At 48.5% G+C, this 23,827-nt stretch overlaps 1 long non-coding RNA gene across 1 annotated transcript in view; it reads left to right on the top strand.

Moving 5' to 3' along the window:
- LOC145717661 (uncharacterized) overlaps window positions 1-23,276 on the top strand; it is a 205,490-nt gene extending 182,214 nt beyond the window's left edge. Inside the window, exon 3 of the long non-coding RNA XR_014141031.1 lies at window positions 20,134-23,276. This is a non-coding gene — a long non-coding RNA (uncharacterized LOC145717661). The remainder of the gene's footprint in view (window positions 1-20,133) is intronic.
- The last annotated feature ends 551 nt before the right edge of the window (window positions 23,277-23,827 follow it).

The following is a 23,827-nucleotide window of genomic DNA, read 5'->3' as shown; positions in this document are numbered from 1 at the left end:
GTTATCAGATAGACTTCAGGATAACTCCTGATTGATACATTCAAGGAGATAGAAAAACAAAATGGAAAATTCCAGCAAAGAATATAAATCTATTTTGAAAATCAATGGAAAATTTATGACTGAAAAAAATAATTAAAATTAAGAACATATTAGATGAATTCAAAGCAGATCAGACACAGATGAATAGAGGATTAGTGAATTGGAAGATACAGCAGAAGAAAATATCTGTACATTTTTTTTTTTTTAAGTAGGCTCCATGTTAGTCCACCACGAGACTTGAACTCATGGCCCTGAGATTAAGACCTGAGTTGAGATCAAGAGTCAGATGCTCAATCAACTGAGCCACCCAGGCGCCCCAGTGCTATCTTCAAATATAGTCACATTCGGGCATTAGGGCTTCAACATATGAATTTGTTGGGAGGACACAATTCAATCCATTATATACTTTCTAGGGTATAGCCACTAAAGGAATGGTAAACATATATAACTAACAAGCTAATAATAGAAAGTAAAATGAAATGAAAATAATGACTCCAAAAGAAGACAAAAAAGGTGAGGCAAATAGAAAAAGAAATAGAAACATCGTAGATTGAAACCCAAATATATAAGTAATTAAATTAAACATAAATGAACTAAATACTGCCATCAAACTACAAAACCTGTTAGACAGGATAAATAACCAAAACCCAATTACATGTTGAGATATACTTTGGCATAAGGATAAGAAAGGTAGAAAGTGCAAAGGTGAAAAAAGATATGCCATGCAAACAATGACTAAAGACATAGTAGGAGGCAGAAAGGTAAATATTTCTGATATGACTGCACAAATTTGCCGCTATCAATAGCAGTTAACAGAGAATGTACTTCTTTGACTTTCACTGAATCAAATCGGCTGTTCCAGAATGCTTTGGAGGCCAGTCATTTTCTTAAAGCAGAGTCATACTTACCCACTGTCTTACCCCCACTGTAGCATCCATACTCACATGGTCAGATGCACAGAGCCTGGAAAACCATGCTATTGACTGTGGCAATCTATGTGTAGGGAGGAAACTCTAGGAACTAGAACAACTTCCTTTCTGCTCCGCCACGTGTTTGTGGAGCTTTGCCAGAGTTCAGGCTCAGTGTTGGGCTGTGCCTATCCTAGTGGAGCTCACAACCCCCGAGGGAGACAGACACGCATGGAGAGGGCCCCCAAATCAAGTATATACTGTAGTAAAGGTACAGGAGCCTGACAAGAGAGTCACCCACTCTCCTTGGAGAGTTCCTTTGTTCCTTCCTTTCTCCTTTCTTCAAATGTTTATTGAATACCCACTATGTGCCAGCCTAGTCAACATTTTTTTCTAAGACCCATATTCTTTCTAAAATACTATGGTATCTTAAAAAAAAAAAAAAAGTAGGGGAGGTTTTTCTCCCTGCTCAGTGAACTTTGTGAAATACTCGTAAAAATAAGAGCAAATGGGCGAATACAGAGGCCAAGTAGGAAAAGGAGACCAACCTTTACAGAGCTCCCATTATTTGTGATCTCATTGATCCCATAATAACCTAATGGGAGGGGTGTGGTTATACTTTATAGAAAGGAAATCAAGGCACAGAGAGGTTAAGGAACTTGCCCTGAGACCCCAGCTTACAGCCATATTGATGGGTTGAAATGCCCAGATGTCCTAGGTGGGTTGGAGCCTAGTGCTTCCTCTATCCCTATCTTTGGGACTTTGTAGCAACCTGTCCTCTGCAGACAAGTGATGAGACAGAGCGTGGGAAGACAGGTGAAGAAGACCTTGGTTCCTGTGGCTGATCCTCTCGTCATCAGGGTCCTAGCATTTCCTTGACAGTTTCCAGAAGATTCCATAGCCATTAAGAACTCTGTGCCAGGTGCTCACCTAGTCCTTTTGGCTTACTGTGTGGCTTTAGAGAAGAAAAGAGAAGAGAAAAGAGAAGAGAAAACCATTCATGAAAACCATTCTTTGTCGGCTCGTGCTGCTGTAACAAAATACCATAGACTGGGTGGCTTGAACAATAGACATTTATTTTTCCAAAGTTCTGGAGGCTGGAAGTCTGAGATCAAGGTTCTGGTGTGGTTGGGTTCTGGTCAGAGCTCTCTCTGGCTTGTAGACAGCTGGCTTCTTAGCATCACCACCGGGCAGGGAGAGGGAATGAGCTCTCTGATATCTCAGGAGGCCACTAATCCCAACATGAAAACCCCACCCTCATCTCCCGGCCTAACCCTAATTACCTCCCAAAGGCCCCACCTCCAAATACCATCACACTGGGGACTAAGCCTTCAACATATGGATTTTGGGAAACACAATCCAGTCCATAACTATTGGTATTTTGTCTCCGGGCAAATGTCTTAGTCTCTTACCAGTGTAATGGGCATATTGTGATTCCAAAGGCTTAGCAAGTTAACCCTGCTGCCCTGTGGTCTATTCTGCCCGCCGCCCCACCCCCCGCCCCCATCTTTTCAGAGGTCCTTCGGTAGGTTCGCAGCCAGAATCAGGAGGGACCACTCTCCCTTGCTGAGAAAAATGGCCTCAAGCAGGCTGCACACTTTCTCCAAGTGCGTTGGGGTGGAGATCACACGTCCCAGGTCGTACAGAGCATGTGTCCAGACACCTGGAGAGCTAAGGAAGGTGGCTTCTGCTCCTGCCTGAAGGTCAAGTCACCAATGAAGTGGCCTTTGTATCTTTTAGAGCTTTCCAAGTTAACTTCTCCACCAACCTCCCATGTTTGAACCTTGTAGGTTCAGCAGCTGAAAACAGAGAGCTTATGGAGGTTGTCCTGTTTTCCCTCCGATGGACTTAGCTCAGTCCCAGCCCCCTTCCCTCTGTCTTCAGCGGACTCCAGCTACTAGATCTTTCTTTCTGGGTCTCTGGTGGGACCTCACCCTTTGTGCTCAGACATGGTCTGAGTGGGGGTGCCCACGCCTCAGCACTTCTGACCACTTGAGGATTCCTGGCGCTTGGCTTGTGACTGCTCCTGGCCAGGCTGGACCTAAACTGCTCCCTGACCGAACTCCAGGCCTGGCTTCTGGTGGGTGATGCTCCTGCCTCGTCTCCTTGTGCCCCTGCACCACTGCTGACTCCTCATGGCTTCCCTAGCTGCACCTCGGCACACACCCGCCTCTCCCCAGGACGTGAGCAACGGCCCTCCCTTCCCACTCTGCGGGGGTGCCCCTGTGACCACACCTGTCGGGTGGCCTGTGGGGAGGCCAGCGAAGCCTCCAGGGAGGGCAGCCAGGGTGGGGGGGTGGCCCTGGGATTGCTCTGGTGTGGCCTCAAAACAAGGTTTTATAAAACTGCCCTGTACTGCATGTTCTCCCAGGCCCCGAAGCTTCCCCATGGGACGGTGGCTTCACACACAGCTTAGCAAGGAAAAGCAGCCCTTCATGTTTTCACTGCTTGGCTCTGACAAAGTGGCACCCAAAAGAGCTGGATCAAGCTGGCCTATGTCCGGAGGTAGTCTGGGGCAAAAACAAGGGTTTCACGTATGCTCCCTTATATAACTCTCGCAACCACCCTGTGGGGCACATAGAGCTGTCTCTCTGAAACCAAGGCTCAGAGAGGGCAGGTGACTTGGCCACGGTCACACAGCACATCCATGATAGGGTAGGATTCAACACCAGACCTGCTGAGGACAAGGCTCACAGGGCACTCAGGCTGTCATCTGCCCCTTCTGTTCTCCACACTCAAAGCCTCAGGGTAGGAGTGGGGAACTGACATTTACAAAGCTATCTAGTCTTTTCTTCCGTGAAAAAATACATCACTCTGCAACTCCCCAAATATGACTGTGTTTCACAACATTGTCGACCCTGACAAATGCTGAATGCATAGGACAAAGGGCCACAGTGGGAGGTAAACAGCCTGACAGGTAAACAGCCCAGCAAAGTTGGGAGGTGGTGGTTCTCCCCCGGCCTTGGTGCCTGGAGCTGCCCAACCCCAACCCCAGATGTCAAGGCTCCGCTTTGATGCCCACCAGAGCTGTGCCCACCCTCAAGTCTGGGTAGCTGGCAAGTTAACCTTCACCTTTACCGACGTGGCCGTGTACCCAAGGGATACTTCTGCTCTAACCAGCACTTTCTGAGTCCCCGTGCCCCATCCTGAAGGGATGATACTGAGTTTCAGAGAATCCAGGGGAAGCTTCCTGGTCAGGCCCCTCCTGGGACAGAGCAGAAATTTTTGCTCTGTAGCCTCTGGACCTGACTCAGCTCTCCCTCCCTTGACTGCTCAAATGCCCTTTCTTTTTCTTTTTCTTTCTTTCTTCTTTTTTTTTTTTTTTTGTGCAGGAAGGGCCCCAAATCCCGGGCCCTCTGACTGCTGGCAGCCCCATCTAGCCAGCCACCACTCCCAGCTTCCTGGCCGCCCCCACATCGGGCAAGGGGCCAGGCTTTCTGACAGTGGCCGGCCTGACGAGGCAGCGGCCTGGGGATGGTGGCTGTGGCTGATTGAAGTCCTCGTTTCCCTCGTACAAAGGCAGCATAATTAATCAGGCAGTAATGAATTCAGGTACCGCTGGCTTGTCACCTCAAGAGATAGCCTATCTGAGAGGGCTGGAATTCAAAAGAGGGAATCACCATTAGTACTTTTCAGTATTAAATGTTAATATTGAGTGGAAGATTTATTAGAATTTGACCAAAATTTGGTCTGTTGGCCTTCAGGAACCCGTGGCCCCCCACCCCTCTCTCTGTCTTGGGCTCTCGGGGCAGGGGCACCCAGGGTGGCTGGGTCTCTGGCTGACTGTGGGCCTCCACTGAAGGCCTTCTCAGCTCAGGGATGACGCTCCCCATGTGCACCTGTTACTCAGCATCCTCTGAGGTGGGGCCACAGGGAGGGGGGAGGCGAGGGATTCCCTTACTGAGAACTTGGACTCCCCAGTGCTCCCACTACAGCAGCTCTGGCAATGGCCCAGGGGTGTTGCACTGTGGACAGGGTGTGGGTGCCGAGTGAGGGTGCCAGACGCTGTGGCTGGGCCCTGACCCCACTGGTTGCACCTCAGCTTCTAGGAGCAATACACCCAGGAGTGCAGATGGGGCCATCAGCAAAGCATAGATACGGCAGGCGGGCTGATCCAAGTTCAATCCCATTCTTCCCAGGGCCCCCCTGGGAAGTTTGGAGCAACTGGTGGAATTTGGTGTTGGCGTCTGTCAATGTACCAGGGTCAAACAAAGGGGTGATTGTGGGCCACCTTGCTTTGGGCTTGTACACACTAGGCACAGCTGGGGAAGGCCCCTGCAGGCCCCCTAGGGCCCCGGACACTGGGCTGAGGCTAGGGCTGGGGCAAGCCCACTGGGCTGCACAGATCCCGGTGGAAGCCCCAGCTGGTTGTGAAAAACCCACGGGGGCAGGGTGGTGGGGCTGGAGGTGTGGCATGTTCTGGAGTCCCCCTGCCTTTAGGGGGCTCCTTGTCAGTGCTGTTACCTCCGGCTTCAGGATCAGTGATCTTCAAATGCCATGGAAATATGAGAAGTCCTCCCAGAAGAGGTGGCCTTAGATCCCCTTCAAAGGAATATGTCAGAGCCACAGGGTGGCCAGGAGCTGCTATGCCCATATACAAAGCGAATGGAGTGGCTTGAGATCCCACATGTCCTGAGTACCTGCTGTGTGCTCAAGCAGGGAAGCAAGTGTGAATTGGGGGAAAAGACAAAATACTCATTTTTTAATTTTAATTTTTTTAAAGATTTTATTTATTAGAGAGAGAGTGTGAGCACAAGTGGGGGGAGGGGCAGAGGGAGAGGGAGAAGCAGACTCCCCGCTGAGCAGAGAGCCCGATGTGGGGCTTGATCCCAGGACCCCTGGGATCATGACCTGAGCCGAAGGCGGATGCTTAACCAACTGAGCCACCCAGGCACCCCAACTCATTTTTTTTTAAATGGGCAAAGAATATGAACAGGCAGCTCACAGAAGAGACGTGGGAAATGTCTTGTAAAAATTTATTATAAAAAGATGCTCAATCCTGCCAAATCTTAAGAAAGATGCAAGTTGAATGCATTTGTCACTCCATCAAATTTAGCAGAAATTTACAAGTCTAATGGTATCAGGCACTAGTGAGGATGTCGGGATCCTGCCCTCAGATGCTACTGGACCATGCATTTGTGCACCTGTCCTGGACGGCCTAGCGGTGTCCTTCAGCCAGGTGCCTACCCTGCAGCGCAGCAGTTTTGCTTCTGCCATATCTCTCCTCGGGAAATATATATGTGTATAGAAGATCACTGTAGCCGTCTTTATAGCAGCAGAAACCTACATGTGCATCAATATTGGAATGCCCTGGTAGATTGAGGCCTCTTTTCAGTGTGGAGTTTTATACAGTCATTTTTGAGCTGGACCTACATGTATGCGAATAGATTTCTAAGCTGTACCATTGAGAAAAAAAAAAAGACAAAAAAACCCCCACAACAATCTGCACAGTATATGTAAAGTTCATTGATAACAAATAATACTACATAGTTTTAAGGGAGTCCCACATATGCTGTAAAAGCCTAGAAAAATTCAGAAAGAACATACAGTTGAACCTTGAACAACATGGGGGTTAGGGACACTGACACCCTCATGCAGTAGAATGTCCATGTATCACTTCTGACTTCCCAACACCTCCCCGAAACTTTTGACCACTAATAGCCTGCTGTTGACTGGGAGCCTTACTGATGACATCCACAGTCACTTAATATGTATTTTGTATGTGATCTGTATTATATACTGTATTGTATACAATAAAGTAAGCTAGAGAAAAGAAAACGTTGAGAAATCATAAGGAAGACAAAATACACTTACAGGACTGTACTGCACTTTTTGAGAAACAAATCCATGTATGGGCAGGCCTGTGCGGCTCAAACCTGTGTTATTCAAGGGTCAACTGTATACAGACTGAGAGGTTACCTTTGAGAAGATTGAGAAGTAGTCATGGATGATAGGAGTCCCAGGGGACTTGAGCCCTCTGTATATGCAATTGGTTTCTTTTGGAGGCACATGGGTTAACGTACCTCAAGTAGAATCAAGATTAATTTTTTAAAGAGGCTTGGTCAGGGTAGGGTGGGCAATTGGAACCAACAGTGCAGGTGGGGGTTCTTGGCAGAATATGAGGTGAAAAGCTGAGGGAGTGGCCAAGAAGGAATGGAAGTGAGCGTGCTAGGAGCACATACCCTCTGGGGCTCGCCTAGGGGAGAAAAGGGCAGGGAGCCTGGACACACAGACGGGACCCACAGGGAGGAGGGGAGGGGAAGAGCCCAGGCCGGTGGCTGTTCCGATCGTGGTCTGGCTGCCTTTTTGGCAGGCTGGGAACGTGACAAACACACATGCATTTCTCGATGCTTAAGTTTCTAGTTGCAACAACCAGTATTCCTCCCCACGCCCCTCCTGTCCTCCTTTTAAGCTGGAGATCTGTTTATCTTACTGCTTCGTCTTGATTATTATTGTGTAAGAACCTAGAATTAAAAATCAGTGTTCCTGCTGCTGGCCGCTCTGAAGATATCATCCAGAGGAAGTGGACTCTGGCCCTGGGCATGCCTTTGATGTCCAGGGCTGCCCAGCAGGGCAGAAGGGCCCGCGTGTGCCCACGGCCATGTGGGTGGGGACATGGCCTCTGGCCTCTGCTGGGTGATGCTCAGGGGTCCTCAGCTGTGGAGCCTCAGGCTTACAGGTGGTGGTGGTGGAGAGCCTCAACTGAGCCAGTTGGCCAAACATCAGCCCTGGGCTCAGCATCCATGCCCAGAGTTAGGCCAGCGAAATGTACAAGAAAGAGTAAAATCAAACTTATCTCCAAGGCTCCTTAGCATGTGGGCTTCAGAGTCCATTCTGACTTCACATCCTCGCTGTGCCCCACGACCAGTGTATATAACTGCGCAACCTCAGATTTGCCATCAGCGTTGCTGGGAACTAAGCGAAATAAATGTGTAGAGCCCTCAGCTCCATGAATGGCACCCAGTAAGTGATGGGGGTGGTTGATAATAATAATGCTAATAATACATCTCATCCTGTCTTTTTAAGACCTTTATCAGGACACAAAACTTTACTTACTATGTGGTTTCTGATAGTACTTAGAATAATGTATTCTTTTTTTTAATATGAATTCAATTAGTCACTGTATTGTACATCATTAGTTTTTGATATAATAATGTTCAATGGTGCATCAATTGTGTATAGCACCCAGTGCTCATCACATCACGTGCCCCCTTAAAGCCCATCACCCAGTTACCCCATCCCCCTACCCCCCTCCCTTTCCGCAACCCTCAGTTTGGTTCCCAGAGTCCAAAGTCTCATATGGTTTGTCTCCCTCTCTGATTTTTTCCCATTCAGTTTTCCCTCCCTTCCCCTGTGGTCCTCCACACTATTCCTTATGTTCCACATATGAGTGAAACCATATGATAATTGTATTTCTCTGCTTGACTTATTTCACTTAGTGTAATCCCCTCCAGTTCCATCCATGTCGATGAAAATGGTAAATATTCATCCTTTCTGATGGCTGAGTAATATTCCAGTGTCATGTACAAGAAAAGCTCTATTTTAATTCAGTAACGCTTTCCCATTCTGGATTTCTTAAAGTTGAAAGTTGTATTGTTTAGGAAATCTTTATGACGGGATGAGATCTAAGAAGAGAGATTGCAGTGAGCCCGGATGGAGAAAGACTGTGGAGAAATTGCTTCCAGCCCTCTGGGGAGGGTTGTTGAGAGAAATGACCACTCCTCCACCACGTTGGCTGGTCCAGGCAGGATTCTGCTCAGCTAGTGGGGTATCCATTCCCCCACAGCAAGGCTAGGATCAGAGAGAGGTGGGCGAGGCACTTGTCTTTGGAAAAAATTTAAGAAAATGCCCAAATTCTCCGTAATCAAGATAAATTTTTTTTTTAAAGATTTTTTATTTATTTATTTGCAAGAGAGAGAATGAGAGACAGAGAGCACAAGAGGGAGGAGGGGCAGAGGGAGAAGCAGACTCCCCGCCGAGCAGGGAGCCCGATGCGGGACTCGATCCCAGGACTCCAGGATCATGACCTGAGCCGAAGGCAGTCGCTTAACCAACTGAGCCACCCAGGCGCCCTCAAGATAAATATTTTAATGCAAATTTTAAAAATAAGAATTAATGAAAAAAAAAAAACCTATGATGAGCAAAATGTCAATGCTTTAGACTCTGGCTTCTAGCCCAATCTTACTGACCCATCAGCAACCCTTGGGCTCCTAGCATCCTCCTTTCTGGGCTCTCTGAGGCAGCTCTAGGCCTAGCCTGGTCCAGGGGAAGGGAGCTGGGAGCTGGGCTCTGTGAACTTGCCCTCCATCAGCGTGGGCAGGAGCTGGGAACCCTTCCTGGACAAGTATCTTTTGAGTGTATGTGTATGATTTTTTAAAAATTTATTTTTTGGTGACCTTGTTGAGGAAATGAAAGATTTAAATGAAGCAAAGCATGGAAACAAGGGATAGGAACATGAGAGTTTACAGTAGAAAAAGCAGATTTGCAAACTGTTCTGAGAAAACCTTCTATTCTCTACTGTCTGATCTTTCAGAAAATACCCAAGGGTTTGCAAAACTGAGCAATTTTTCAGTTTTAAGTGCCTTCCTTTCCCCCCCAACAATGCTGCTGCAATAAATAAAGACAAGTTCAAGTGTATATCATGTCTGTCTCTGTAGGATCTGAGCATTCTGTACATCTGGCTTGAAAGCTCAGTTATTTGCTCTCAGACACACACCATTCTCGATCTTAGGCACATCCCTCCATCCCTGGCTGACAGGGCCGGGTGTCCAGCTGGTGAGGATGTTTCCACCCAGGAGGAGACGGGAAACACCACAATCTAGATGTTCTTTTGATGAGACACTCCATTCGTTGGTTAAACCTCTCCCCAAAGGAATGGAATTAGGGAAGAAAAAAAACCCACAAAACTATTTCTGGAAGTTAGATGTCATGTGACAAAAACCATTTCTGTCGCGATAAAATGTACTTAAACCAAACTAAATGAATGATGATACTATACCATATGCATTTCTTCCGCCATTCTCTTACATATTTTTTTTTAAATGAACTTGAGGATATTTAGAAATCGGTAAGCTGTTTGGGGCCAATTACTTGTGGTATGTGTCTAAACGCACTGCTGAGGGGTCTCTAGTTCTTTCAGCAAGGACATGGGGTAGGGGATGCTGGGTCAGGAGGAGATGGAGGGGTCTAGGGAGAAGGACCTCACTTCCAAAAGAAAAGGTAGTGCAGGCTGGGAGGTGGGTTTTGTTTCAAGCTTTCAGGCAGACGCTGCTTTTGAAACGCGGATTCTGTAATTTGTTTTATTAGTGATATTCTGTAAATTATTACTGACGATAAGGTAGAATCCTTTTTGTCCTTCCCTTTCTCTGTGGACTTCACTTGTAGACTATTTTCAACACCTTGGTTTTGTTGTTTTGCCAGAAAGTAACTTCTCTGTTCAACAGTATATTAATGCAGAATAGAAATAAAGATGCTTTAAAAAATTCTTTCAAGCACAAAAGGAGATGGTTTTCAACAGATAATTTTACATATTTACATATTTTACCTTAAGCATTTTGTAGTCTCTGCCTACTGGTGAATGGATCAGATTTTTACACTCTTTCAAAATGAACCAGTTTGGCTTTCTAAGCCATTGCAAAGGACAGAAATGAATTCTAACTTTTTTTCTTTTTCCACTTCATTTTCGCATCTTCACATTTCCTTATTTCACATGGTTTAAAATAAAGTGCCTCCAGCATTATTTTTCCTTTCTCAAGAGCAAAGTGAATGTGACTTTTCGGAGGGGTCACAGGATGCCCGTGAGGCCTGTGGGTGTTGTTGGACTGCTGCCTGCTTTCAGCTTGACTGAAGGGCTTGTCAGAGTTTTCATCTCCTAAGAAACGAGCCCCCGGCACTGGCCAGAAGCAGGAGAAGGCAGCACTGTGAGTCCCACGCTGGTTCTTTCCCACTGACATCAAATCCTGAGGTTTTAAAATTAATCCCACACAAAGACAGCCCTTCACTGTGGTGCCTATTTGAAATCAGACCAGCAATAATGACCTTTCTAAGATGTCTTGTTGTTAAGATAGCCCCCTGGTGAAGCTGAAAAAGCCCCCCAGCGTGGGTGACGCCCCAGCAGCCCGGTCAAGGTGACCGCCTGGCCTGGCCCCGGGTGCTGTCTGGCGGCAGGAAGTAGCCGCTAGCCCAGATGGCCAGGCTGCCTCGGGCCCCCCTCCCTGCGCCCCCCCACCCCCGACCTGGAGCCCCTGCGTCTTCCTAGGTCTGAGCCGCTGACTGTCCCCCAGCAGAAAACCGCTCTTCACCTCCAGGTCATACAGATTCCTCGAGTTCTAACCAGTATCTGTGTTAAAGGGAACTAGAGACGTCAAGGGACTAATACTGAACCTTAAGCAGAAAAGCAAAGAAAGTAGTCATCCCTCCAAGGATGTGAAGCCCCCAAGGGGCACAGAAGGGGAACCGGGTGGTCCTGCGCAGAACCCCCCCACCGAGCCCCCTCCCCTTTGTCACGCTTATTTTGCACGCTGAGTTTTCTTCCCCACGGCACACTGCCTTGCCTGGAACGTGGCTGTGGTTGGGTGCAGCCAAGTGGGCCAGCCCGGATTCCGGCGGCTGAATCTGAATGTGGGCGGGGGGGAGGGCAGCGTGGTCCCCTCTCTGCTGGGCACTGGGCACTCAGCTGTGGTGTCTGCAGTACCCGTGGGCTGGCTCTTCACATGGGGACTAAGAAAACATTTCTCGGGGAGCACAAACGTTAATGGCAACATCCCCTCACATTAATAGTAACCGAGGAGTATTTAGAGCTTATGTGGTTTGAATGTGACCTTCTTCCCAGACTAGACCGGAATAACAATTTAGTTATTCTCTATAACTGCCATGGTACTAAATAATTAGATATCGTAATCACTTCCACCAGTGACTCCGTTCGAAGCCCTGTTTCAGTGAAAATGGTCACTGTGCCCCCGTGGCCTGCATTGGGGTGGCGGTCTTCAGAAATAGAAAGTGCCCGTTAAGCGTTCTATGATTTGTGCCGCACACCGGGAGAGGCTGCTATATTTTCTTCCTGTTCTTATCTGTGGGGTTGGATTTTGAGATTCCAAGTATAGCATCCTCTGCAAAGGTTTTTATCTCATTTCAGTTGCTTCTTTTAACCCTTGGCAGTGGTTTTGAAGAGAAGAGGCATGTGAAGAACAGTCTGAGTATTTTGTAAACAACGAGAGCTGATGTTTTTCAAGAGAACACTTTTTTACAGCACGGTGGTCTCTGTCAACCTCCTTCCTCTATTCTGGGCGCAGGAGAATGTGCCGGGTCTCGTCTTTGCGTTGGGACAGTTAGAATGACGCCTCCTTCTCCGTTTTAATATATTTCACCTCTCTGAGGCAGGCGGATCAGAAGCTCACAGGGAAAACCGATGCCCTTTCCCGCAGTGAAATTAACCAGAATCACGTGGAAAACAATCCAAGCCTTGTAGGAAAGAGGAGCCATTAAAATGTGCCCTGAGCGATGGGCTGCACCCAATCTTGCAGCCTGGTGCTCGGCGGCAGCAGACAGGAGGCTGCTCCCCGGGATGGAGGGAGCCTTGTTGTAGTGCCACAATTAAAATCAGCTCCTCTGCCAAAAAATAAAAGGGAGGAGGGAAGAAGGAGAACATCAAAGACAGATTGAAATGTGTAGTTAGTAATAAGAGTGGTCTCCTCTTGAACCAAAGCCTGCAGCCATTCACGGCCCCCTTGTTAATGAGAAATTTTGACCTCTGGTTTGTAAGTTAAACTTGTAATCCCAGCTAATGAAGTAAATCACTTCCAACTTGAGTCTGTTGTTCCCCGGCTGCTTTGCACACTGGGTCTGAGAGTGAGGATCCGGGTCTGCACGCACGCATGGAGGGGAAATAGAATTACTGGGCGGCTGATAGTTTCTGGCGTGGTGAGGCTGTGCTGGGGTTGGGCTGCAAGGCACGTATTGTGGACCTGTGCCTTGTTTTCCTGTAAGCTGGGTATGGATAAGAGACAGGGCCCCCAAGACTCTGGGTTGAACAGCAGGGCTGAATGGCACTGTGCAGGGAGGTAAGCCGGGGACCATCCGCACTGCATTTCTTCATCTCTGTAGCCAATAGAAGCTCATCTGACTCAGCTCCGCACCAGCATCCGAGCACCCCAGTCCAGTGCTTTGCGTCCGGCAGAAGTCAATGCGTCTTTGCTGAAGAGCTCCTGCTGCACGAAGGAAAGACTATTTGGGTGATTTGGGGAAGAAATCGCGGATAAGGCATGGGGGTCCAAGAGAGCCAGGGCTGCTGCAGTCTGTGAGCTGCCTGACTTCCGGCTGCAAGGAGAATCGGTAGAAGAAAAGCCATTGTGTGAAACTGGATACAGCTGGGATGCTAAGGGCCTTTCTTCTTAGAGTGACAGATGATAGCTGAGAGAAACAGGCTAAAAAATTACCCTGTTTTAATTGCGTGAGGGCAAAAGGAGGCATTAGGCGATTGCTTCGTCTGAAAGGGATTTCGTTCAGATAGCTGTTGACATTCTGGTGAACACTCGGAGGGCCCTATTTTTATTAGATTCCATGACAGACCACGTTCTGTTCCTCCCGGCTAGTCTAGAGTCTCTCCAAATTTTCCAGATTATTTTATAAATTATCTTAGCTCCTGATGGGGCAACAGTCGTAGTAATTCTCTGCCAGGAGAAGACTCACCATCACAGTATGGCACCATCTAGGGGGCAGTGAGCTCCGGGCATGAGCTGTTTAGAGGGGAATCTTCTGGTCCCCGGGGAATAGTAACCCTCCCGACACGTAGAGGATGCCTCCTCTGGAGCTCAGGCCGCCAGCCTCCAACAGAGGCCGACCTTACCTGTGGCGGAGAGGAGGCAGCCCCTGGAACCTGCTGGGACTGAGAGGAATCGGCGGGAGTTCCCCTGGGGCACCGGTGGGCACTGCTCACCCTTTCCGCACACAGGATCTTTGTGACAAAATCCCACAGTGGGATATGGCTCTTGTTCAGAAAATGTGGGGAAGCTGGCCCTATTTTTCCTTCTCTCCTATACCGGACACCCTTGTCCCTCTCGTGTTCCTTGGCAGGTATTAGCCTAAAAGTTTCTGGAATCCTCTTCAAGCTCTCCCGGCATAAGGAGAGAGTCTGGGAGGGAGGATGTTTCTAAACCAGTGACTTTTGTTATTTCTGTTGGAGGACACTCAGCCCTGCTCTCCTTGTGTCTCTCTGGTTTTTCATTAGCCAAAGCAAAGCATTTGGGCATTTGTCCCGTTCGTATGACCCTGCCAAGAGCTCTGGGGTGACTCGCCAGGTAGGAAAAGTCACTGACCAGTGTCTGAAATTGGAGGACGTCTGGGGCCCGAGACTGGGCCTTTAGATCGACTATAAACAACAGCACATTATATGTAAAGTGATTTGAATCATCTGATTTTTCCTCTAAATCTGAGCATGAATAAAATGTTAATTCTGTCAACCAGAGGAGAAAATGCCACAGTGAATCTCTTCTCAGATGGTGTACCTGGGACGTGGAGAAACCTGTCGAGAGGGGCCATGAACATAATCATGGTTTATTAGCTGCACTGTTTTTTTCCTTTGTTTCTTTTCATTGAATTCAAAGTGAAACAACTCAGCACGCAAAACTAAAATTAGCTGGGAAAAAAAGGTGTAAGTGAATAAACAGGCAGATCCATTAGAGTCGATGGGTTATCGGATCCCTTGCCACTCCTCAGACAGCGGCCCTATTAAAAGTGGTAATATCTGCTGCAGGCAATGCCCACAGCAAAGAGAGAAGGCTGGGGCAGGGCCTATTTCACATGCATCAGACACAAGAATTAAATAGACCAATGTTCCCTAAAAGACTGAAGTACATCTTTTTCTGACGTTCATCTCAGGCAAAAATTCATTGATCTCAGTATGTCCCTTGGCAATTATAAAATATTAAATCCAAGTCACACTTTTCTAGTTGGCTTAATTTTTTTCTCTTTTCACAGCTTTCTATTTGATCAATTTTAACAAGTTAGGAATAGCATCTAATAATAAAAAGTGCAGAGTTTAAAAGTTTGTTCTTTTGACATTCTCTCCTTTTTAGTTTGTTTTGGATTCACATTAACTTTGTGTGACACAAGATGACTTGAATGGGATGTTAGCCAACAGAAAGAACATGAGCAAGCCAGAAGGTTCTTTACTGAGAATGATATTCATTAGGAGGCACCCAATGATAAGGACGGCCTGATTTAAAGATTTATTTTATTTTTTTTAGCATATGCCCAAACTGCCTTGTTATTGTTTTGTACTCATTAATGCTCCTTATTCCAAAATTACCATGTGGTTTGAGCTGGGAGTATCTGGTAGGGCTAGAGGTTTGAGTGTGTTCCACTGAGATTTACAAAAGATGCATATCCCTTTCCCCATTTTTATGCATATGTAATTTTTTAGCGTTTGATGTTTGTTAATTCAGAATATAACATAAATGCTAGCACAGACACACATGATAAAAATGCAGAAATTTGGGAGCCCATTTTCATTTGAATATTAACACGGGAATTATTGGGGGGAAAAGCATTGCATAATAGTAATTTTACTTTCCAGTTTGCCTTGCCATAAACCAGGAGAACATTCTCCCAAATTCCTAAGTTAATTTTTTATAGTATATAGAATCATTTTATGTGAAATCATGAACACTTTTGAAATAATAAAATCTGTCATGATTTTCATATATGAAAAGTTATTCATTAATTGCCCACCATGGGGCACCTGGGTGGCTCAGTCGTTAAGCGTCTGCCTTTGGCTCGGGTCATGATCCCAGGGTCCTGGGATCGAGTCCCACATCGGGCTCCCTGCTCAGGGGGAAGCCTGCTTCTCCCTCTCCCACTCCCCCTGCTTGTGTTCCTGCTTTCGCTATCTCTCTCTGTCAAATAAATAATTGCCCACCATGTACCAATTCTTTTAGTAAATGTTTTGTTTTTATTATTTCATTTAATTCTTACCACAAACCCATAGAAGATCAGATGAGGGGTCCAAGGGGCCCAAGATCATCCAGCAAATTCCCTCTCTGGCTGGCCAGGCCAGTCCTTTGGGGGTTTTGAACAGCAAGATCAGAAAGAAAGGGAAAGAGAGAGAAAGTCAGGGCCAAGAGGGAGAGGCATGTGGCACGGTATTGGGGAGTGTGAGAAACTATGCCAGGGAAGAAGCAGGAGAGAAGAGACAGATTTCAGAAGCAGTGCTGTGGTCTGTGCATCTCCTTCTGACCGTGTGAGAAATGTCACGACTGAAGTTGGCAAGTTAGTTTGAAATGACAGCTGACCCTTGAATGGCACAGGTTTGAACCACAAATACCCAGTTATATACGGATATTTTTTTCAATAAATACAGTACAGTGCTGTAAATGTATTTTCTCTTCTTCATGATTTTCTTAATAACATGTTCTTTTCTCTATCTCACTTTATTTTAAGAATATAGTATACAATACAAATAGCATACAAAATATGTGTTATGGGATGTTTAGGTTATTGTTAAGACTTCCGGTCAGTAGTAGACCATTAGTAGTTAAGGTCTGGGGGAGTCAAAAGTTATACCCGGATTTTTGATTGCGTCCAGGGGGTCAGCACCCCTGTAGCTCCCATGTCCTTCAAGGTCAACTTTACATTTCAGTTGGTGGATTGTGTTTCTTTGTGTGAGATGCTGCCCTGAGCCTGGACCAGATGGGCGATGGCTTTATAAGCATACGGTTGTTTTGAACCGCCAATTACTAACAATGTTTCAAAGAGAATTCAGAATAGGGGTGGAGTATGGGGACAAGATAGCTCCAAGCCTGGTGCATCTGCGCTCCTAATAGGCCTTGCCTGGGTCTCTAAAGGGCCTCTGATGCAGAATGTTTGGGAGTCTCTTTGTGGCTGCCCTTGTCACTGTCCTCTAATTCCTGTTTTTCCTACATGCCTTCCCTACACTGCCGTCTCTCTCCCCATGCAATGATCATGAACTGCATTTTCTTCTCTGAAAAGAGAGGAGACTTGACCCCTTGAGGAGATGATTAATGCTCGAGGGACCCAAACTGCACTGTGAGCTATCTCTCATAGTGGTTCAAGCAACATGGGGGCCAGCAGGGTGTCCAAACGTGGCTCACCCACCTCTGGGTGATGTCCCCTCTCTAAGTCTCCAGCCCCCTCGAAGTTCTTCCCTTTATGCATGCTAGGACCTCTTATCACTCCAGCACCTAGAACCTGGCCAGATATGGAACAGGTATCTGGGAAGGATCTGTTGAACAGGAGGGTGGATGGATGGATGGATGGATGGGTGGATGGATGGATGGAAGGAAGGATGGAAGGATGGATGGATGGAAGGATGGATGGAAAGATGGATGGATGGAAGGACGGATGGAAGAATGGATGGATAGATGAATGCATAGACAGGGATTGGTGGATGGAAGGATGGATGGAAGGATGGAAGGATGGATGGAAGGATGGATGGATGGAAAGATGGAAGAATGGTTGGATGGAAGAATGAATGTATAGATGAATGCATAGATAGGGATGGAAGGATGGATGGATGGATGGAAGGATGGGTGGATGGATGGAAGGATGGATGGAGGGATGGATAGATGGATGGGAGGATGGATGGATGGAAGGATGGGAGGATGGATGGATGGAAGGATGGATGGAGGGATGGATGGATGGATGGATGGATGGATGGATGGATGGATGGATAGAAGAATGGATGGAGGGAAGGATGGATGGATGGATGAAGGGAGGGAAGGATGGATGGAGGGATGGATGGGAGGACAGACAGACCAGAAGATGGTTGGGAGTATCTCACAAACTCACATCAGGAACTGAATGTTACCCCTTCAAGGAGCATTAACATTTTTGAGAGACCAAAGAAGGATGCTACACACAAAGAAGCATGACCCAAATTGGGATGTCTCAGGGTGTGCTCCTCTGACCACTTGATGCTGATCTGCTGGAGGGGGCGGGTGGAAACTCTTACCTAGCTCTGTGGCTGAGACCTCCTTTCTGCTTTCTGCACCACCTGTTGTTAGCCGGGCTAACATAGTCACAGGACCTAGCCCAGCCTCCTAGGCACCAGGTGCCCTCCCTGCCACCAGGACTCATCTCCCTCAGCAGCAGGCATACGTACCCTGGAACCAGGATGGACTTCACAGCTTCGCCCTGCCTCCCATACTGCCCACATTAAGCTCCTTGGGTCCCAGGGACCTTGTGTGGTGAGAGGCCCAGTTCCTATGGGTTAACTACAAGCGTGTCCAATTTCCCCAGAGGAGGGAGCCTAGACCTTCCTTTGGAGATGTCATCCCCTCTGGGAGGGGTTCCTGGAATATAGCAGCTGTTGGTGTGGGCTAACCAAGCCGTTTCTTCTCAGGTGGAGCCTCAGTTATGTTATCTGTGAAATGGGTGTAAAAATAACCCCCTTGTCTCACTCAGAGGCTGCTTCACAACTCATCAATGTGACAGCCCTTTACAAGTCTTAAAATGTGCACACATAAAGCCTCTGTGCACATTTTAACCTTGAATCTTGAAGTATATTTGGGGTGATTTCCTTCCTCCATGAGTGGAGCTGGGGCAAGGCTCTCTTCCTCCCCGGAGCTGAACCCCTCTATGCCTCGGGGGAGGGGGAAGGGGGGAGGAAGTGCCTCTTGGAGATGAGTGTGTAGTGAAGTGTTGCCCAGGCTTTGCCCGCTGCCATATCTCCCACCTCCCTGTTCTCCAGTTTCAATGTTTCGGTCTCTCGTTATATTAGGAATGTGATCTGGTTTGTGATCACTGTACCCAAATACCTGTGAAAGACAGCAGGGGCCAGTACAGATGAACTGGCTGTTTCGGTTGTGCGTACACGTCTCTGTGTGTGTGTTTGTGTGGTGTGTATAATGTATGTTCGAGGTAGGCAAATGGTTTACATATTCCCAGCCCATGTTAACATGATGTTCTTTCCTGAACGGAACATGTTTCTGAAAATCCCCAAATCCTTCCCTCGGAAACTCAACAATATCATTATTAAAACGGTTCTGTTTAAAGAACACTTCGGTGAACTTTATCTCCTTCTAATGATATCCTCATTTTAAAGGTCACGGGGTTGAGCTGCCGAGCCGTGACCCAAGAATAACCTCTGTCTGCTACCTGCATTTCTGATCCGTGGTCTTAGCATTCGGAAATGCTCCTTCCCTGCGAGTTTCAGCAGCTAAATAAGTTGCAGCCCCTTCAGCTATACTCATAAAAATTTGCTTCCAGACAACAGGGTCTGTTTATTGTGTAATAATCGAAATGGCACTAAATTGCAGTGATTGCTGAACACTTAGGAATTGTATTAACCTCTTAAGTGCTAAGCGGTTTTCTGTCCCCTCCCTGCTCAGAGGTGCGGGCGGACGTGTTCCTGTCACTTTGCTTCCCTCGGTCAGTGTCACGCGGGACCTAAGTGTAAGTCCTGCCCTGCTCAGCGGGCCAGACCTTGCACTAACCAGAAGACTGTCTTGCCTGGGCCTGTCGCAGAGGCGGGAAGCTGTCCCTCCCAGGGATCCCGGGAGGCTGGATTGGCCAGTGTTGGCTCACCGGGTCCCACTTCTGTCCCCTGGCTTCGGCTGTGTTGTGTGTCTGAGGATAGCTGCTTTACAGCTTGGTTTGAGAAGAGATTCTTTAAAAAGTAGAGGGGGTCACTGGCCTTCCTGCTTCCTGCCGGATCCTGGCCCGGCTCAGCCCGCCTGCCCTACGGGAGACCGGGCTGCTGCGCGGTGGCCTTGGCGTCCCTGGGCCAGGGGCCGCCAGCCGCCAGCCCCCCGCCCCCGTCCACACTGCTCCTGCGCGCGGCGGGCCCGGAAAGGAAGAGTTAACCAGAAATGGAGCGGCGCTGCTCGGGGGCAAGCAGCCTCGCTGCAGAACAGAGCAGCGTTCGTGCAAAGGCAAGTCATTTCCCGAAACACTGCAGACACACGGCCTCAGGCAGCCTAAAACCTTTGGAGACCAAAATGGCTCGCAGGGGTTGGAAGTAATAAGGTGTTTTTCCCTTCTTTCTCCTTCACTGAAATTCTGCGAGTTTGCTCTGCCTTGCCGGGGAACAATGGTGCTGTTTTTGTGTTTTCTATGGGTATTAAGATCCATTACGCTGTGACATTTTTTAAGATTGGTTATCCTGTAGTTTGGTGTTAAATTGAAGTTGTTTGTTTTGAATTTAATTCTTTCATTTTTCAAATGGAAAAAGGCAGCTCTGGGGTGCGGTGAGGCTCGCTCACTGAAGTATGCCAACACTCACTCTAGAGTGGATCTTTTCTGCCATCCCCGGACCTCGGCAGCGTTTGCCGTGGAAGAACCTGACCTATTTCTCCATTGGAAAGTCTGAAAGAATCCTCGGGGACGGCTTTCAGAACTGCGAACCAGGGGTCGTCTCCATTGTATCTCGAGAGAAACCGGATATGAGCCGGTTTTCAACAGAATGTTCTACATCCAATCTGCTATGCCTAATGCAGCCTGCATGTAATTATTACTACTCTCTGGTGGCAACAGCAACAGAATCAGCTTCCATCCCTCAAATGACCCAGCAACAGTGGGCCAGCAGCCTCCGAGATGACATCTGTTAACTCTTCGTCAAATGTCCTCTCGTTGTCCCCTTCTCCAAAACAGCTCTGTGGTTAATTACGACCTGAGCATATGACACAGCCTTTCGAGGGGGGAAAGAGTGGCTTAGGGCCGGGAGAAATCTAGCTCCAAGAAGAAAAAAATTTTTAAAAATTTTTAAAAAGCCATGCAAATTGTTTTAAAATAAACATTCATTTGTAGCCCCAGCGTAAGTTGTTGGAATAGGTTTTGATTAAATCCCAAGATTACAGGGTTACTGTATAGCATTGTGTCCAGAGGCCCAGCCCTTCGTGGAAAAAAAGAATGACATCAAATTCTTGTCAAACCATAAAAAAGTTTCCATCAGAGGCACACGGGCAGCCTCGGTGACCGTGAGCAGGGGCGGGGGGACTGGTACACAGCTGTGCAGCTGTTATCAACTGTGTTAGTGGTGAAAGGTAGTTTCATCTTAATTGGTCACTGGAACTTGGAAAGGCCAACCTGATAAACCAAAATTTCAGCCCAGCCCCAACTTAAGGAGGTAAAGTAACATCTAAGATCTGTCGCCTGAGGTTTGTATGCTGGATTTCCTCCCTGGAGCCCGTGAATAGCGGCTGGTTTCCAGTACTGGACCTGGTCTTGAACCTGGGTCTTCCTTGCTTTTGCCTTCTGGGAGGTGAGCTCAAAGGTGCAAGCTCCTTGGCCTTCACTTTGGGATCCGTGTGTCAGTGCAGGGTTGAACATGTGTGGATCCAGTGTTCTGGATCTCTGGGTTCTCTGCCTGCTCATGGCCCTGGGTTCTTGGTAAGTGTCTCCGCTGTGATAGCCCACCAGCCTCTTGGCGTGGGGGTCCATCAAAGGATTGGCCAGGGAATGGGCTGAGCCACCCCGCCCCCCACCGACAGAACCAGAGCAGCTCAAGCCTGGCCTGGACACCAGTCCTTGCAAGATCCGGAATGGCCTCTCTCCCTTTGCTCCTCTGGGAAGGGCGATAAGGGAAGGCCGCCATGCCTCAGGTGGCTCTCCCAGGCCCTTCCAGCCTTGAGGAAGCTCCTGAGATGCATTCTGGCCGCCAGCTGAACCCCTGTTTGGAGGGTAGCCTGGGAGATTTCAAAGCTTTCAGCGTAACGGGGCGCCTGGGTGGCTCAGTTGGTTAAGCGACTGCCTTCGGCTCAGGTCATGATCCTGGAGTCCCGGGATCGAGTCCCGCGTCGGGCTCCCTGCTCAGCAGGGAGTCTGCTTCTCCCTCTGACCCTCCCCACTCTCATGCTCTCTCCCTCTATCTCATTCTCTCTCTCAAATAAATAAATAAAATCTTTAAAAAAAAAAAAAAAAAAGCTTTCAGCGTAAGACCCCAGGGAGCCCTGCCCTGCCTTTGGCGGAGGGGAACCTGAGAAGACTGCCTGGTCACAGACATGAACAGGGGCCACCAGCCACGGTCATGAACAAGAACTGTTCTCCAGTCTGTGGACAGCAAACCCAGTTCATGCGGACATTCTGAGAGATCACTTCCATTTCTTTTGCTGTTTCTGATAGAAATACACTTTTGTATATTTTGAAGACCCTATAATCGACCCTAATCTCTTCTTTCCAGCAGCACCCTTTGGGATGCCATCCAGGTGGGTTCTGAGGGCTGCTCCTGGCCCTGCCCTGCCACTGAAGGGCCTGGGGGCTCAACTTTTGGAAGCCACAAGGGCAAGAGGGGTCCCCGAGGGTCACAGATGTAAGCTGCTTGCATGAACCCTCTGACATCAGGCTCTTCATTTAAAAGTGCCTTTGCTCGGAAATCAAGGCCAGACCAAGTGGACAGCGAGTTTTGTTGTAGACAGAGGCACCCTGGAGGTGGAACAAGCTTGGGGAAGGAGGATCAGCGTCTCCTTGGGACTTAATTCACCAAGAACTTGATTTGTAAGCCATCAAGAAGGCGCTAGGCCCTGAATCAAAGTGAGACATTTCGGCTCTGCCCTTCGGTGCTGTGTCTCCAATCCCAGTCCTGAATAAACATCTGGGTGAGATTGGGTTTATTTTCTAGGTTTTGACGATCAGTTCCCCCAAATAATATAATTATGTTCAAAATAAGTTCTGGGACGGGAGCAGAATTGGTGGAGGGTATTGAAATGAGCACGCTGGCTTTGTTCCCTGCTGGATCTCGGCCAGCGAGGTGGGGCTGCGAGACAAGTTTGCAAAACCAAGCCGATCACGTGCACCAGACGTTCAGGCGAGATCTCATGTGGTCCTCTGCCACATCGCAGGACCCTGGGACTGGCTTCTCCCTGGTTTTGGTCCTACAGGCAGCATCTCCCCCATGTCATTGGATAAACGCCCCCTCCTGTCCCCTCTGCTTGCTTCAGAGTTTTGAGACCTGGGGAAGGGGGTCGACAGTCCCTCCTGCACAGGCCCCATCCCTATGCAGTGCCGGCTGGCCTCTTCCTGTCTCCACCGCCCTGCTCCGGACAGCTGTAGAGGAAGCAGGCCGCAGAAGGTACCTTGCCAGCCTCCGTTCCCGGGACACCCTCTCCTGCCTGCCCCGGGACACAGGTGGGGTGGGGACTCACTTTAGGAAGGTCCCTGAAACGAGGGTCAGGGCCTGTCCTGAGGCCAGGGCCTTCCCTGCCACATCCACAAGGCCAAGGACTCAGGACCTGACGTTTTCTTTTAGACTCTGTCCTGGGGATGCACATGTGGGTTAAATTAGAGCAATATGTTTTTCTAACAGCATCTTGGCTGAAAAGTCTAGCAGATAAATGGAAACAAACCCAGCTTTATGTGAATGAAAAGGGGATGTTGGGGGTTGTGCTTCTGCCTGAAGCACCCTAGCCTGAGGGGCTGTCCTCACCCCCACCCTCCCGCCTCCGCCTCCGGTCTCCGCCTCCAGCCCTGACCTCTCCACCTGCCCCAGGAAGCGCTGATCATGGGGCTTCCCCTTTCTCTCAACAGCCCTCACCAGGCCTCTGCTCTAGCCCAACTGACTTCCTGCCTCTCCCCAAACCTGCTCTGTGCTGCCCCACCCCTTGACACCCCATGGCTGTCCCCCATGCAGTGCCCTCCTGCTCTCAAGCCTGTCCTGCACCGGGGCACAAATACCCATTCCCGGGTCCCTGCGGGGCAGGTCGCTTACCCGTTTCACCTTTGGTTTCCTCCCCTGTAAATGGGGATGGTGACGTCTACCCCACAGGGCTCTGGGAGGACCGAGTGACATGGTTCACGTGGGGCCCTTAGCACAGCACCCGGGACACCGCTAATACTCGCTGTGCACACCATCCACATCATCACGGCCCCCTCTCCAAACTCCCCTCAGCCTCAGGGCCCGGCTGAGCAGCTCCGCTGGATGGGATCATCTC

The sequence above is a fragment of the Leptonychotes weddellii genome, chromosome 16 (genome assembly GCF_054177405.1).
Source record: "Leptonychotes weddellii isolate Sample4059 chromosome 16, ASM5417740v2, whole genome shotgun sequence".
Classification (NCBI taxonomy): Eukaryota; Metazoa; Chordata; class Mammalia; order Carnivora; family Phocidae; genus Leptonychotes; species Leptonychotes weddellii.
Note: the sequence above shows the minus strand (reverse complement) of the source record. Positions and strands in the feature narration are given on the sequence as shown.